Source organism: Lithobates pipiens, unplaced genomic scaffold, assembly GCF_037356315.1.
Source record: "Lithobates pipiens isolate NorthernLeopardFrog02 unplaced genomic scaffold, aLitPip1_a1.2 Scaffold_18, whole genome shotgun sequence".
Taxonomy (NCBI): Eukaryota; Metazoa; Chordata; class Amphibia; order Anura; family Ranidae; genus Lithobates; species Lithobates pipiens.
In genome coordinates, this window is record NW_027507758.1 from 524,757,585 (window position 1) to 524,775,001 (window position 17,417).

Genomic DNA, 17,417 nt, shown 5'->3' on the forward strand with positions numbered 1-17,417 from the left:
AGAGTATTGGCGGGTACTGCAGAGTATTAGCGGGTATTGCAGAGTATTAGCTGGTATTGCAGAGTATTAGCTGGTATTGCAGAGTATTGGCGGGTATTGCAGAGTATTGTCTGGTATTGCAGAGTATTGGTTGGTATTGCAGAGTAGTGGTGGGTATTGCAGAGTATTGGCGGGTATTGCAGAGTATTGGCGGGTATTGCAGTGTATTGCAGAGTATTAGCGGGTATTGCAGAGTATTGACGTGTATTGCAGAGTATTGGCGGGTATTGCAGAGTATTGGTGGGTATTGCAGAGTATTAGCTGGCATTGCAGAGTATTGCAGAGTATTGGCAGGGAATTGAGGGGTTAAATTTTGGTGAGCAGCGATGTGGGCACTGCAGATGCAGCCCACAGTGCTGCTGACACTGATCTCTTCCCCCTCCGCTGTACCGATTGGTACAGAGATGGGGAGGGAGGAACCGGCATCATAACATGACGCCGGTTTGTTTACAAGTGATCACTCCGTCATTTGACGGAGCTATCACGTGGTAAACGGCCGCGATGAACCGTGATCCGTGATGCAGGACCCAGCGGTCACGGATGCTCTCGAGTGCGCGCGAGAGCGGAATTCTGGGAGGACGTCATATGACGGCCTCACAGAGTTAAACAACCGCCCTGTAGCCGTCATTCGGCTATGGGCTGGTTGTTAAGTGGTTAAATTGTGTCTGATTTGTGTTTCCTGTAGAAAGCGGAGCCAATCATCTCTCAAGTTGACGTCCTGGAAGATGAGGGGGGAAAATGCTGTACTGCTCGGGGGGGGTGATGAAGATTGTTTTTGTACACTCTGATTATAGTAATAATCAGTGTATAAGTAATCTGTCTTTAACTGTGTTTGCCATTGTTTAAAATTGTGATTGCTACAATTGGCCACAGCGATCACATGCTAGTTTTTTGGCTGAGCAAGAATAAGTACGCACATTGTTCTAGGTTTTTGAGTCACTGACCCAAGAAAAGCAGATAACCTAAACCAGAGAAACCAGGCTTTTAGCATTTTCAGCATGGGGTAAGCAAGTGTCATCTACATATTTTATGTGGAACACATCTTAAAGGAGAAGTACAGCCAGAGCTTGTTTGGCTGTACTTCTCCTGTGTATCACAGGAGTGCAGTTTGTTCTGCACTTCTGTGACCCGTTTTCAGCAGACAGTGGGCTGAAGCCCACTGTGGGCTGATATCACACAGAGCCGGCCCAGGCGGGGGGGAAAGGTTGTGACAATGTGGTCAGGATCCGCCCACAACCCTGGTCTGGCACCTGGCTCAGCCTCTCAGCAAGCCATTGACAACTTGAAGCCAGCACCTCCCACCCCCTCCACAGCCCAACACATCAGTGAGCTCAGAGGAAGCAGAGCTCTCTGCTCATGGAGCTCTGAGAACCAAGTGATCAGCGGTGTTTGATTGCTCTGTTCTCACCCTTAGAATCGGTGGCGACAGATGCTGCATCCACCTAGGTAAGTATGATTCTTGAAAATAATTTTTTTTCTAACTTCTCTTTAACCACTTCAGCCCCGGAAGATTAGGCTGCTCAATGACCAGAGCACTTTTTACAATTTGGCACTGCACTGCTTTAACTCGTAATTGTGCAGTCATACAATGTTTACCCAAACTAAATTTGCATTCTTTTTTTTTCCCTACAAATAGAGATTTATTTTGATGGTATTTGATTGCCTCTGCAATTTTTATTTTATGTGATACGGGGGAACACAATACAGGGGGCTGTACATACAGTGGGTTCTTCCAAAGAAGTTCTTTAAATAAGTGGCACTTCCGCTCTTGCACTTCAGAGATTTGCACAAAGCAAACCACAGCAGACTCCAGGTGACCTCATTTCCAAATGATCTCATCTTCCTCTCTGAAACATGCACTCTTTTCTTCTTCTCCTTTTCACCTCTCTCCTCAAACTCGCCTTCCTTCACCCCTCTTCTCCACCCCACAATCTGTACATATCACCCTCACTTCTCCCCTCCCCCTATTACTGCACTCATCACCTATTTCTAACTCTAAGCCCGCTTTCTAACAAACCCCGCAGGATACTGAAGGATGTCCCCTCATACAAATCGTATTCTCATGTTACCTCTCTTACTTTTTTGCTTGTAACTGCTGGAGATATTTCCCCAAACCCTGGGCCTCCCTTATTCAACTATACCCAACACACCCATCACCATCACCCTACACCCTCTGGCAGTAGTCGCAATCTATGCAATTTAGTCTCCATTCCTCTTCTTCCCAAGGCCAGCCTCCCCCTCTCCTGTGCCTTCTGGAACGCTCATTCTGTCTGCAAAAAACTCACCGCTGTTCATGGCGTCTTGGTCACTAATACCTTTAATCTACTTGCTGTCACCGAAACCTGGCTCCATGAATCTGCAGTGACACCCCTTCACCTGCTTCCCTCTCCCAGGGTGACCTTTACTGCATTCACTCCCCAAGGCCTAATGGGCGCAAGGGAGGTGGAGTGGGATTTATCCTATCCCCCCCAAAGCACCTTCCAGGCTGTTGACCCCAGATAACGACCGTGGAGTTGAAACACGTCGGGTGGATCTCCTGTTTGCATCACTCTTTGTTACATACATGCTTTCTTCTACTCTTCCAAATGTGTGTGCTTTATTCTATTTTTAATAAATTGCCTTTTTTATACAGTATCACGCTATGTTAGTCCATCTTTTCTTTGCATGATATATCCCTCCTGGCATTTACCTTCCACCCTCCTCACGATGATTGGAGCTTTCAAGTCACTATTCAGTGACAGTCCAAGGTTGATTGATTGATACAGATCTAGGACCAGTTGTTTCCAACAGAAGTGTTCAACCTAATAAGCTCTGCATACTTGGGTCGTGTAAGCCTTGCCAAGTCAATAAGATCTGGTAAGCATCCCCCTGTTTATGGTGGTGGTACTTCTGTTTTTCCCTTCACAGTTCATACTGGTGATTGGATTCCCTCATATGTCTAACGGTATTGCACATCTAATTGGATTTCTTTGGACTTTATAATTCACCATTTTCGTTTTTTGGACTTTGTTTATTGTGCAGTTATTATACTAGCACATTTTTCAGAAATTACTTAAATTTTTTCTGAATTTGGACTCACATTCATTATGTGGTAATTCTTGTTTATTGTATGTGTTTCTGTTCAATATTAACACCTCAATTTTATCTCGTCACCATACTGGCACATTTTTTCACCATACCAGCATTTTTCCTGATGTTTCTTTTCTAGGGATTGCATATCTAATTGGATTTCTTTGGACTTTATAATTCACTATTTTCGTTTTTTTTTAACTTTGTTTATTTGCAGTTATTATACTAGCACGTTATTATACTAGCACATTTTTTAGAAATTACAAAAAAAAAATCTGACTTTGGACTCACATTCATTATGTGTTAATTCTTATTTATTTAATGTGTTTCTGTTCAATATTAACACCCTCATTTTTATCTCTCACCTTATTTATGGTATAGTCACCATACTAGCACCCTTTTCACCATACCTGCATTTTTTTCCAAAATTTCACTTTTTCTTGGTTTGATTCACATTTCATCATGTATGAATCTCTGTTTATTTAATATATTTATGGTTAAGTCACATTTGTATAATTTATTTATGCAAATTAGCTTTTTACAACCTTATGCCGCGTATACACGAACGGAATTCTCATCGGAAAAAGCTCTGATGGTTTTCGCGAACGGAATTCCGACAGAATTCGGCTCAAGCTGTCTTGCCTACACACGGTCACACCAAATTCCAATAGTTTATAACGTGGTGACGTACAACACGTACGACGGGACTAGAAAAAGGAAGTTCAATAGCCAGTAGCCAATAGCTTCTGTCTCGTAGTTGAATCTGAGCATGCGTGATTTTTTGGCGTGTCGGAATTGCATACACACGATCGGAATTTCTGATAGAAAGTTTTTCCGTCAGCTAAATTGAGAACATGCTATCAATTTTTGGCTGGTGGAAATTTGGACAGCTAAATTCCGATGGAGCATACAAACGGTCACATTTTCCGATGAAAAGCTCTCATCTGTCTTTTTCTGGCCGGAATTCCGATCGTGTGTACGCGGCATTAGCGCTGCACTTATGTTTTCACAGTTTTTTCTTTTTGTCTACAAGCTGTGCTGGCTGCTAGGTTGCAGGTTCACAGTGCAGTATTCCTTTAATTTTATACCTTCCAGGCTATTCACTCCCCTCCCTCTCTTTCCCTCTCATCATTTGAAGCTCACTGTATACGTATATTCTCTCCGATTTCCCTAAGAAATGCTGTGATCTACCGCCCCCTGGACCATTATCAACTTTCCTTGATGAGTTTTCTGCCTTGCTACCCTACTTTCTCTCTTTTGAAATTCCCACAATCCTTCTCTGTGATTTCAACATCCCTGCTAATACAAATACCCCTGCTACTTCTAAACTTCTAATGCCCCGTACACACGAGAGGACTTATGTCCGACAGACTTCCAAAGGAGTTCCGCCGGAGTTCCGCCGGAGTTCCGACGGAGTTCTGACAGACTTTTCGGCCGAGCGGACTTGGCCACACACGATCACACTAAACTCCGACGGATTCGAACGTGATGACGTACGACCCGACTCGAATAAGGAAGTTCATAGCCAGTAGCCAATAGCTGCCCTAGCGTCGGTTTTAGTCCGTCGGAGTAGCATACACACGAGCGGAGTTTTCGAAGGGGACCGGGTCCGGCGGAGTTCCTTCGGGAAAATTTGAAGCATGCTTCATTTCTAAAGTCCGTCAGACTTTGGCGAATCAAAAGTCCGTTGCAGCCCACACACGATCGGATAGTCTGACGGACTCGGTCCTTCGGACTTTGGATGTTGAAAAGTCCGCTCGTGTGTACGGGGCATTAGTGTTACCTCTTCATTTGACCTGAAGCAATGGGTACAGGCTTCTATTTAATCCGATGGCAACACCCTTGACCTTGTATTCTCCTACCTATGCACTCCATGCAACTTCTCAAACAATCCTTTTCTTCTCTCCGACCATCACCTTATTCCTTTCTCTCTCTCTCTCTCTCTCTCTTTCTCTCTCTCTCTCTACCTTCCACCACCTTTCCCTCCAGTCACCTAACTATCACCCGTAGAAACTTTCGCAACTTCAACTCTTCTCTCCTCTGTTTTGCTACTGACCACTTCTATGACAAAATCTCTCCCCTGTCCTGCCCCAGCCAAGCCACTTCCATCTACAATAAATCCCTGTCCTCCACCTGGACAAGCTCGCTCCCCTCACTACACGCAGAATCAGGCCTTGAACCCCTACAACCCTGGCAAACAGATGACACTAAAATTCTCAAAAAACGTAGTCGCGCTCTTGAGCGTCTGTGGCACAAGACTAATGCCGCGTACACATGAACGAAAATTCTGCCAGCAAAAGTCAGATGCAAGCTTTTGGTCTGAAATTCCGACCGTGTGTATGCTCCATCAGACTTTTACTGGCAGAATTTACACCAGCAAAAGATTGAGAGCAGGTTCTTTATTTTTCCATCGGAAATTTGCAAAGCCTTTGGACCCTATGGCAGACATCAACTATTTGAAAAAGAAACTTGGTTTCAGGATCTATGTGTTTTCTGAACTTTTAAGTGACTATATTTGACTTATTGCTGCTGTGAAAGGAGTTTTTGACCAACGAATGAAATGTTGGCAAAAATGGCAGGATGCTCAAGTGAACCTACAGAAGAAACAAGAGGCAGAAGCCAAGCTACAGGTTGCCAACAAATCTGACAAGCTTCAGAAAGCAAAAGATGAAATCAAAGAGTGGGAAGCAAAAGTTCAAAAAGGTGAGCGCGATTTCGAGCAGATCTCTAAAACAATTTGCAAGAAACTTGGGCGATTTGAGCAAGATCGAGTGAAAGACTTCACAGTAGTTATTATCAAGTACGGTATTTAGAATCTTTAGTACAAACACAGCAACAGCTCATAAAGTATTGGGAAGCCTTTCTACTTGAAGCCAAAGCAATAGCTTAGATGAAGAATATTCCATGCTCAGTTCATGAATTCATATTCACCGCATTCCACAATAAATTCATGTTTAAATCAAAGAAAATATCAAGATAAACCACTCTATATTTTATTAACATGTGGCTTCTTTTTACATAGTTACATAGTTAGTCAGGTTGAAAAAAGACACAAGTCCATCCAGTTCAACCACAAAAAAAAAATATATATCATACAATCCCATATACCCAATTCTATACCCACAGTTGATCAAGGGGAAGGCAAAAAAACCCCAGGGAGCATGATCCAATTTGCTAAAGCAGGGGGAAAAATTCCTTCCTGATCCCCGGAGAGGCAATCAGATTTTCCCCAGATCAACTTTACCTATAAATGTTAGCACCCAGTTATATTATGTACACTTAGGAAATAATCCAGGCCTTTCTTAAAACAATCTACTGAGCTGGCCAGAACCACCTCTGTAGGGAGTCTATTCCACATTTTCACAGCTCTTACTGTGAAGAAACCTTTCTGTATTTGGAGATGAAATCTCTTTTCCTCTAGACGTAAAGAGTGCCCCCTTGTCCTCTTTGTTGACTGTAAAGTGAATAACTCAACACCAAGTTCACTATATGGACCCCTTATATATTTGTACATGTTGATCATATCCCCCCTTAATCTCCTCTTATCAAGAGTGAATAAATTCAGTCCCTCTAATCTTTCCTCATAGCTGATCTCCTCCATGCCTCTTATCAGTTTGGTTGCCCTTCTCTGCACTTTGTCCAGTTCCCCAATATCCTTTTTGAGAACTGGTGCCCAAAACTGAACTGCATATTCCAGATGAGGTCTTACTAATGATTTGAACAGGGGCAAAATTATATATCTCTCTCTCTGGAGTCCATACCTCTCTTAATACAAGAAAGGATTTTGCTCGCTTTGGAAACCGCAGCTTGGCATTGCATGCTATTATTGAGCTTATGATCTTCCAAAACCCCCAGATCCTTCTCCACTATGGATCCCCCCAGTTGTACCCCCCCTAGAATGTATGATGCATGCATATTATTAGCCCCCCAAGTGCATACATTTAAATTTCTCAACATTAAACCTCATCTGCCATATAGTCGCCCAATTAGACAGAGCATTGAGGTCGGCTTGTAAATTGGAGACATCCTGTAAGGATGTTATTCCACTGCATAGCTTGGTGTCATCTACAAAGACAGAAATGTTACTTTTTATCCCAGACCCGAACTTTACCTTACACATGAGCCAGGTGTGCGAAACTGTATCGAACGCTTTTGCAAAATCCAAGTATACCACTTCCACCGCCATCCCTGTGTCCAAGGTTTTACTTATATCCTCATAAAAAAAATCAGGTTAGTGAGGCCCGGAACGGAAAGATAAAAGGAACATGTAGTGCAGGGCCGGGCATGACAATGTGGGAAGTGAAGCAACTTAGGGGTTAAAATGTAGAAAAAATAGGAATGAGAGGAGACTGAACAAGAAAATGTTGGGAGGGGAGGAGCATTAAAAAAGAAGAGGTGGAGTCAGGTGTGGTCAGTCTGGAAAGAAGAAGCTGAAGGAGACAGTGTTACACACGCTGCTCCGTGACTAAGGCAGATGTGGACAGCACGCCCGTGGGCTGCAGCAGCTGCTTGCGGGGGACGAGGTTGCCCTGGCGGTTCCGGAGGTCAGTGCGGTGGTCACACCCGAGGGGGTGCCAGTAGGTGGAGAAGGGGAGAGGAGTGGGGGCGCAGTGTCATCCATCATGGCGGACGTGTTCAGAATTGTGGATGCGGCCAGGTGCGAAGTGTACGTTTGCTTTGAGGGGCCCTTAGGGGCTCACTTGAAACAGGAGGTATGGGATAAGATTACAAAAGGTGAGTATGTGGAAATATTCTCCTTGCTCCTGCTGGAGAAGTTCAATCTGGATGGGGTTAAGCCAGATGACTCTAAGAAGGACGAGGAGAAGAGGAGATACCGCATGACACCTCGGACATTTGCGAACTGGTTATAGGCTTTAGCGATTTTGGCCAGCATCATTGGAGAGAAGAGCCCTGAGCACTGCTCGGTGCTCTTCTGCTACATGGATGCTATAGGGGAGGCATATAGGGTTTATGGGGGGACTGCGTGGCTCAGGTATGATGAGCAGTTTAGGCAAAGGAGGGCGGGTCGGCCATCACTTAGGTGGGATCACAAGGACATTAGTCTTTGGATGCGCCTAATGTCTTCACCGCGCTCATGGCAAAATCGGACATTGAGTCTGCTTTTCGTTTGCTGCCGAGACACCCGGACAGCTTTAGACTGTTGGGGTGCTGTTGGCAAGGGAAATTCTACGTGGATCAATGTTTGCCTATGGGTTGCTCCATTTCATGCGCCTTGTTTGAAATGTTTAGTTCCTTTTTGGAATGGGTGGTCCGGGACGTATCAGGGATTCTGTCATACATTATCTAGATGATTTTCTGTGCGTGGGCCCCCCTTCTTCCAGGATGTGTGCGATCCTGTTGGCAACACTGCAGCACATTGCTGGTAGGTTTGGAGTGCCGCTGGTGGCTGACAAGACGGAGGGCCCGACTACAGAAATCAGTTTTCTGGGTATTATTATTGATTCTAAGGTGAAGGAGTGTTGGTTGTCGACCAAAAAGGTGTAGAATCTCAGGACTGAGATTCGGGGCATGTTCGGGCGTAGCAAGGTTCAACTCCAGGAAATACAATCATTGTTAGGTAAGTTTAATTTTGCTTGTCATATCATTCCAATGGGTAGGGTGTTTTGCCAACGGTTGTCGGCAGCCACCGCGGGGGTGAGCACCCCAAATTATTTCATCAAATTGAATGGTGAGTTGAAGGAGGATTTGAAAGTATGGCACATGTTTCTGGAAACTTATAACGGGCGTTCGTTGTGGATGGAAGGACCGGTAAGTAACTGGGATTTGACCCTAGCCACGGATGCGGCAGGGTCAACGGGGCTACGGGGCTTTCTTTCTGGGGCAATGGAGTGTGGAGTCCTGGCCAAGTTCCTGGTTTGAGGTGGGTTTCCTTAAGAACTTGGTGTTGCTGGAATTGCTTCCGGTAGTACTGGCAATGGAGCTGTGGGGCGAGGCATGTAGCAATTTGAAGATTAGGCTGGATTGTGACAACATGGGGGTAGTTCAGGTCATTAACAGGATCTTCGTGTCGTCACAGCCAGTGATTCGGTTGTTACGGCACCTGGAGCTGCATGTCTGCAGTTGAATATTTTCTTATATGCGGTACACATTCCGGGTGTTGACAACACGCTAGCTGATTCACTGTCTCGTTTTCAGTGGCACAAGTTCAGGTAGATGGCTCCAGGTGCAGAGAAGGATGGGGTTCCCTGCCCAGGATGGCTCTGGGAGATTGCCTTGGAGTTGCCGCAGGATGGATTAGGAGGTCAGTAAGCAGGGAAACTTCTGCCTCTTACTCCTCGGTGTGGAGGGAGTGGTTTGAGTTGGAGCAGCTGGTAGGAGCTGGAGTGGGTGAGTCTGAGTCAAGGTTACTGGTAATATATTTTGTTTCTAGGCACATGGAGGGTGGGGGTTCAGTATCCGCCATTGCAAGGAAGATGGCGGGCCTGGCCTTTTTGTTTTAGCTGCAGGGCAGGCCGGACTTCACTAAAGATTTTTGGGTGAAACAATCGATCAAAGGGTACAGTAAATGTCCTCGTACGACAGACACTAGTAAGCCGGTTTCTTTTTATATCCTTCTAGATATATGCGCCAAGTTAGGGCAGATGTGTTCATCAGTTTATGAAAGGGTTTTGTTCAAAACAGCATTTTCGCTTGTGTTTTTCAGGCTTTTAGGGTGGGCGAGTTGGTGAGCGCATCTACCAAGGTGGCGGGCAGTTTTCTATGGCAGGACGTGGGAGCAAGGTCTGACAGGGTGGAATTGTGGTTACGGAAATCTAAAACTGATCAGAGGGGAAAGGGGAAACGGGTCGAGCTGTTCCCCCTTTATGGATCCGCAGTGTGCCCGGTAGAAGGGGTAAGGGCATTTTTGGAAGTTCATCCACAGATGGGTGGGCCATTTCTGGTGCACAGGGATGGGTCTTACCTATGCAGGTTTCAGTTCATGGCTGTTTTTAGGAAGTGCCTTCGGGCGGCGTGGTTGGATTGCAAATTAATTTGCTTCACACTCACTCCTTCCGCATCGGGGCAGCCACAGAGATTGCCCGTGGCGGGTTGGATGAGGCTGCCATTAAGAGGATTGGGTGATGGGAATCTAAGAGATTTCGTTCTTACATACATCCTCAACTGTTACCGAGGGGGTTTTAGGGAGGATTGTGATTGGGGCATCGGTCCGGTCAGTATTGGAAAATAAATGATGTTGGGAGTAAATTTGGTTTGGGTGTCATTTGTTGTTTGTCATTCTGTCATTTGTCTGGATTTTAGGACACTCCTATGTCTTTTGGGGGGCAAGGAGAGCAGAGGTTAGACCTGATGGGAGGCAATTGAGCATATCTAGGAGGGAGGCAAGTATTCGGTGGCTGGGCATCCCGGGGATGGTACGGAGTCAGGTAGTGCCGGAGGTTCATCGCTATGCACGGTTAGACCGGCCTCCGGATGTTTTGGTTCTCCATGTGGGGGGAAATGATCTGGGGGTTAGAACAAGCATGGATTTAATTGCAGCCATTAAGTCGGATTTTTGGTCACTCCGCTTGGCCTTAGCGGATATGGTGATTGTGTGGTCCGACATAGTGGCTCGGACTACTTGGCGGATGGCGAGATCGGTCAGAAGCTTAAACAAGACGTGGATCAAACAAAGTGGTTGGCAGATTCATGGCACGTAAGGGTTAATTGTCAGGCACATGGAGTTGGAGCTTAATGTGGGATTATATCTGTGGGCTGATGGAGTCCATTTGTCGGCCGTGGGAATTGATATTTGGGCGCTGGGTCTGCAGGATGGGATCCAGCACACCCTGTGGGTGTAGAGGGGCCCTTAAGGGTAAGGGGTTGTCCTTGCGGGCTGTGGCAGTGTCCTTGGTCTTTGATGGTGGCAGATAACAGATGTGATCGAAGTGGTGGGGGGCTCATCGGTGGAGTGGGCCTCTCTGGGGTATTCCAGTGGAATGGGAGACTGGAATACGGTTATGTTTGCCCTGCGGGAAAGGGGTTGTCTCAGAGCTGGCAGAGGCTGGAAGCCTGGTATGGAAAAAGGTTCCGCAGTGTATTGGATAATGGTTAAGTGGGAGTACCGTCAAAGACCAACAAGCTGTATGTTAATAAAGTTGCCGTTACAAATGTTATTTGTAAATATTTAAGTTTTGATTAATAAAATAAGGCTGCTATGGCCTTTTAAAACTCCAAATCCATGTGTGGTCTGATCATTGAGGGGAATAAAGGTGGGTATGGGTTAAGGTTTGTGGGAAGGTTATGGGGTTAAGTTGATGATATCTGAGCTACACTAGTCAAGTGAGGCCCGGAACGGAAAGACAAAAGGAACATGTAGTGCAGGGCCGGGCATGACAAGGTGAAAAGTGAAGCAACTTAGGGGTTAAAATGTAGAAAAAAGAGAAATGGGAGGAAAATGAACAAGAAAATGTTGGGAGAGGAGGAGCATTATAAAAGAAGAGGTAGAGTCAGGTGTGGTCAGTCCGGAAAGAAGAAGCTGAAGGAGGCAATTTTCCCACCCACTCTCCCTGGTGGGTTGTTGTTTTTTTGTGTTGTTCGTTTGTGTTCTTGCATTTCAGGTTTAATGGTTTCAGGACATCATAGCAGCTCGTAGCGGCTGTGTCCATGGTCTTTGATGGTGACAGATAACAGATGTGATGGAAGTGGTGGGAGGTTCATCGGTGGAATGAGCCTCTCTGGGGTATTCCAGTGGAACGGGAGACTGGAATAAGGTTATGTTTGCACTGCGGGAAAGGGGTTGTCTCAGAGCTGGCAGGCGGCTGGAGGCCTGGTATGGAAAAAGGTCCCGCACTGTATTTTTGGATAATGGTTATGTGAGAGTGCTGTCAAAACCAACAAGCTGTATGTTAATAAAGTTGCCATTATAAATGTTATTTGGAAATATTTAAGTTTAGGTTAGCCACTTTCAGACCGGACCATTTTGCTGGCTTAAGACCAGACCACTTTTTGCGATTCGGCACTGCATCGTTTTAACTGACAATTGCGCGGATGTGCGAAATGGCTCCCAAACAAAATTTAGGTCCTTTTTTTCCCCACAAATAGAGCTTTCTTTTGGTGGTATTTGATCACCCCTGCGGTTTTTATTTTTTGTGCTATAAACAAAAAAAGAGCGACAATTTTTACTTTTTGCTATAATAAATATCCCCCAAAAATATATAAAATAATGTTTTTTTCCTCATTTTAGGCCGATACGTATTCTTCTACATATTTTTGGTAAAAAAAATCACAATAAGCGATTATTGATTGGTTTGTGCAAAATTTATAGTGTTTACAAAATAGGGGATAGTTTTATGGCATTTTTATTAATATTTTTTTTTTACTAGTAATGGCGGTGATCAGCGATTTTTATTGTGACTGCGACATTATGGCAGACATATCAGGCATTTTTGACACATTTTTGGGACCATTGGCATTTATACAGCAATCAGTGCTATACAAATGTACTGATTCCTGTGTAAATGACACTGGCAGTGAAGGTGTTAACCAGGGGGTGGCAGTGTAGGGGTTAAGTGTGTCCTAGGGGCGTGTTACTAACTGTGGGGGGCATGGCTTTGCATTAGTGAACACTGATGTCTGCTCCAATCACAGGGAGCAGAGATCAGTGTCACTTATTGTTAGACAGAACGGGGAGATGCTGTTTAGTTCCGCATCTCCCCGTTCAGCCTCCCCGTAAGATGATCGAGGGTATCCCCGCGGCAATCGAGTCCACGGGACCCACGACCGGACTCACAGGGGTCCCAACCGGCACGCACATGCGATGGCACGGCGGCAATTTCAAATGGACGTACCTGTACGTCGTCATGCACCGGTCGGGAAGTGGTTAATAAAATAAGGCTGCTATGGCCTTTTAAAACTCCAAATCCATGTGTGGTCTGATCATTGAGGGGAATAAAAGTGAGTATGGGTTAAGGTTTGTGGGAAAAAGGTTATGGGGTTAAGTTGGTGATATCTGAGCTACACTGGTCGCGTCTGACAACTTCTGTCTTTCATGAATCCATGCTGTCTGTTGCTTAAAGCGGGAGTCCGTCGGGACTCCGCGTTTTTATTTTTTTTTTAAAGTCAGCAGCTACAAATACTGCAGCTGCTGACTTTTAAAATAGTGACACTTACCTGTCCAGCGCGCCCGCGATGTCGGCACCCGAAGCAGATCTCTAGATCGACACTCGAGTGCTGCCGCCGCCATCTTGGGTATGGGAATCAGGAAATGGAGCCTTTCGGCTTCATTTCCCGGTTCCCTACTGCGCATGCGCGAGCCGCGCTGCGCAATGAGGACGGTCCCCGCTGCCTCTGGGATCTGTGTGTTTCCCAGCAGGCAGCGGGGCACTTGCGGAAGGGGGCGGGCACTTGCGGAAAGGGGCGTAATGTACGCCCCTTTCCGCAGAGAGCTAGCCCGGAAGTGGGTGCAGTTACCTGCATTATCCAGGTAACTGCACCCCCCTCCCCCCTGAAAGGTGCCAATTGGGCGCCGGAGGGGGGGAGGAATCCGATGAGCGGAAGGTCCATTTTAGGGTGGACCTCCGCTTTAAAATATTTTTTTACGGCAAGAACTCGTCTCGTGTGGTCTTTTATTAATCTCTCCAGTATCTTCCCAACTATAGAAGTTAAACTAACAGGTCTATAGTTACTTGGTAAAGACTTTGTTCCCTTTTTAAATATAGGCACCAAATTGGCCCTGCGCCAGTCCAGTGGTACCATTCCTGTCATTAATGAGTCCCTAAATATTAGATACAATGGCTTTGAAATTACAGAGCTCAATTCTTTTAGGATCCATGGGTGGATGCCATCAGGTCCAGGTGCTTTATCCACCTTTATTCTGTCCAAATATTTCTGGACCAGAAATATATACTATTATATACTATTATATACTATACTATTATATACTATTGCGTTTTAATAAGAGTGCTGCATGTCCTGACCCATTCCAATGGACTGTAGCATGATATTCTGCAATAGTTTGCTGAATTGAACACTAATGCCCCGTACACACGAGCGGACTTTTCGACATCCAAACTCCGACGGACTGAGTCCGGCGGACTATCCGCTCGTGTGTGGGCTGCAACGGACTTTAGCTTCGCAAAAGTCTGACGGACTTTAGAAATGAAGCATGCTTCAAATTTTCCCGACGGAACTCCGCCGGACCCAGGTCCGATGTAGAAGTCCGCTCGTCTGTATGCTGTTCCGACAGTCCTAAAACGACGCATGCTCTGAAGCAAGTACGAGACGGAAGTGCTCGGTCTTGTAAAACTCCAGTTCGTATTGGAAGTAGCACATTCGTCATGCTGCAAATTCTGTGCTCGTTTAAATGTATAGCGCATCTTCTTTATAATGCTAGAAGAACGAAGCCTTTTTATTTATAATGCTAGAAGAACGAAGTTGCTTTGCTGCTCATATTCACTCACAGAGTTCTCACCAAACACATTTCTGTTTTATTTCTCCTCATCTCATGAATGATCTTGTTTTTATTTTAAAGCCCCATCTCAATATTTTTTTTTTTTATGTTTTTTTTAATAATTTTTTTTACTCCCTATTTTTGGTACAATTCTTTACCATGTTTTTCTTGTGATCTCCATATTAAATTATTCTGTCAATTAAAACCAAAAAAAAAAAAAAAAGTTGTTAACTTGACCGAATAATTAAATATGGAGATCACAAGAATAAAAATGTTCATGATTTCACCCAAAAATATTGATGAAAAAATTACTCCAAAAAAATAAAAAAAAACAAGAAAAAATGTTGGTGACTAATTTTTGGCCTACATATTTTTGGTACAATTCTTTACCATTTATTTTTTATTGTGATCTCCATATTTAATTGTTCCGTCAAGTTAAAACCAAAAACTTTATTTTATTTTATTTTTTTTTCATTACCACAATAACCTTTTTATTTTTATTCTGGTGACAAGTTACCACAATAACATTTTTATTTTGTTTATAACCTCAAGGAGGTTAGTGTCCCTTGTTAATTTCACATTGTCTTTTATAGAAAGGTATTTGACCAAAAAACACATAGGCAATTATATTTTCAAACAAAAATAGCCATTTATTCTGGTTCTACAAACAAAAAAATGAAGGCAACACTGGAGAAAATTGTGACATTTCTGTAGCCTTTTGGCCCCAGGGCAAACGTGAAACTATGTGGACAAGAAAATTCAAATATTACAAAATCAAATATGGTCCCAGAATCCCAGACATCAAGAGCAGCATCAGATGGTATATATGTCCCCAGGCTGTGGTTGGTCGGACCAGAGTGAAGCCAGGTCATCACCTTCTTCTCTTCGCTCCACCCTTCACTGCACCCTTCCCTGCAGACTTCCCTGTAGCCTTCCTGGGAGGCTGTGTCTCCGGTGGTGGACTCGTGGCAGGAGGAGGAGGAGGAACAGGAGGAACTTGCTCCACAATAGTACTGTTGGCTGATAAATCTCCACTGAGCCCCTTCTGTAAGGACAGGAAAATGAGCCTTTCGCAGTGGAGACGTTGGCCCATCTCTAGTTGCTGGAGCCGGCTGGCAATGTAGCAGCCGTAGGCCTCTTCTGCGTCAGGGGGGCTGTTTAAAACATTAGTCGCCTCTCTAATTAGTCGCAGGGATTCCTCCTGTGCCTGTGTATTTTTTTTGGCCCTTTTGGATGGAAGACGGAGGGGAGGCACTTGAGAAGTCGTCATGCTTCTACTAGGCCCGGCCACCTCCTGCCTGACAGAGGGCATGGACTCCTCCTGGCTGAGAGTGGGCATAGCCTCCTCCTGCCTGCCACTTTCACCACCTTCCTCCTGGCTGAGCTCCTCCTGTGTATAAAAAAGGGACATTGTTTTAGTTTTTTGTTCATCAATCCTAAACATTTTTCAGCTCCTGACTTCAAAATTCGGTTAATACATATAAAAGAGTATCATTATGACACCACTATTTCTTGTTTCTGCTGGTGACAAACATTTGTGGCCACTACTGTAAATTGATATGTCCAAATTTTAACTATTTTTTAACATCAATAATAGCGTACAAATTCGAATAACATCTAGTTAACATCATTAATATTCTGAATATCACTATTTTTGGTAAAAAAATACCTGGCTCCAGCTGGGTGCATCCGCTTCCTCCAGGATGGAAGGCTCATCAGCCTCTGCTGAGGTGGAGGGAATGCTGCAGGGAAGGGTGGAGGGAAGGGTGGAGGGAAGAGTAGAAAGCGACTCCCTGGGTCTATACCGGTCGTCCAGGAACCGTAGCTTTTCAAAGTACCACAGCCTGGGTACATATACATCACCTGGTGCTGCTCCTGATGTTTGGGATTTAGCGATTTTCCTCTTTTCCTTTCGGAACATATTTTGCAATATTTGAATTTTCTTATCCACAAAGTCCACGTCTGCCTCTGGGATCCAAGGCTGCACAAATGTCACAAATCTCTCCAGTGTTGCCCTCCTTACTTGTTTATTAAAATAATCCTTGTTCTTGGTATGCCACAGATTAGACATTTCTTTATACTTGTCGATAAACAGACTTAAAAATTCTGGATCCCTGAATTTTTTATTCATTTTTCTGCAAGACAATACACAAGCCAAAAAACATAATGTTAGCTCAGACTCTCCTAATCTTAGCCCAAGATAGACTCCAGGATCTGCCACTTATTTGGGGAAATGGTTTAAACTTACCTTCGTTTTTCTTGCTCCCAACTTCTGTTCCTATTTTCGCAAACGAACATACGACATGTGATTTTTGTCGTTATATACAGTGCGTACGCGTAGAACTACGCCTGCGTTGCCCGCCCCTGACGTTCTTTTAGTCAAGTTCATGGTTTCCCGCCCCTTTCTGCGCACTTAACGTCCGTACGACATGTGCATTTTGTCGTAAGACCCAGTGCGTACGCGTAGAACTACGCCTGCGTTGCCCGCCCCTGACGTTCTTTTAGTCAAGTTCATGGTTTCCCGCCCTTTCTGCGCACTTAACGTACGTACGACGTGTGATTTTGGCGTAAGACCCAGTGCGTACGCGTAGAACTACGCCTGCGTTGCCCGCCCCTGACGTTCTTTTAGTCAAGTTCATGGTTTCCCGCCCTTTCTGCGCACTTAACGTACGTACGACGTGTGATTTTGGCGTAAGACCCAGTGCGTACGCGTAGAACTACGCCTGCTTTGCCCGCCCATGACGTTCTTTTACAAGAATATTTCCCGCCCCCTTTTCTCTACGGTGCGCAGTAGGAGAAACATGGCGGAAACACAACAGGTGCTTGATATGAACGACTCCAGTAGTCAGGAATCCCCGGAGCCACAAACGTCCCGATCCGGAAAGAGGAGATTTAAGGCCTCAAATATGGCATTTCAAGA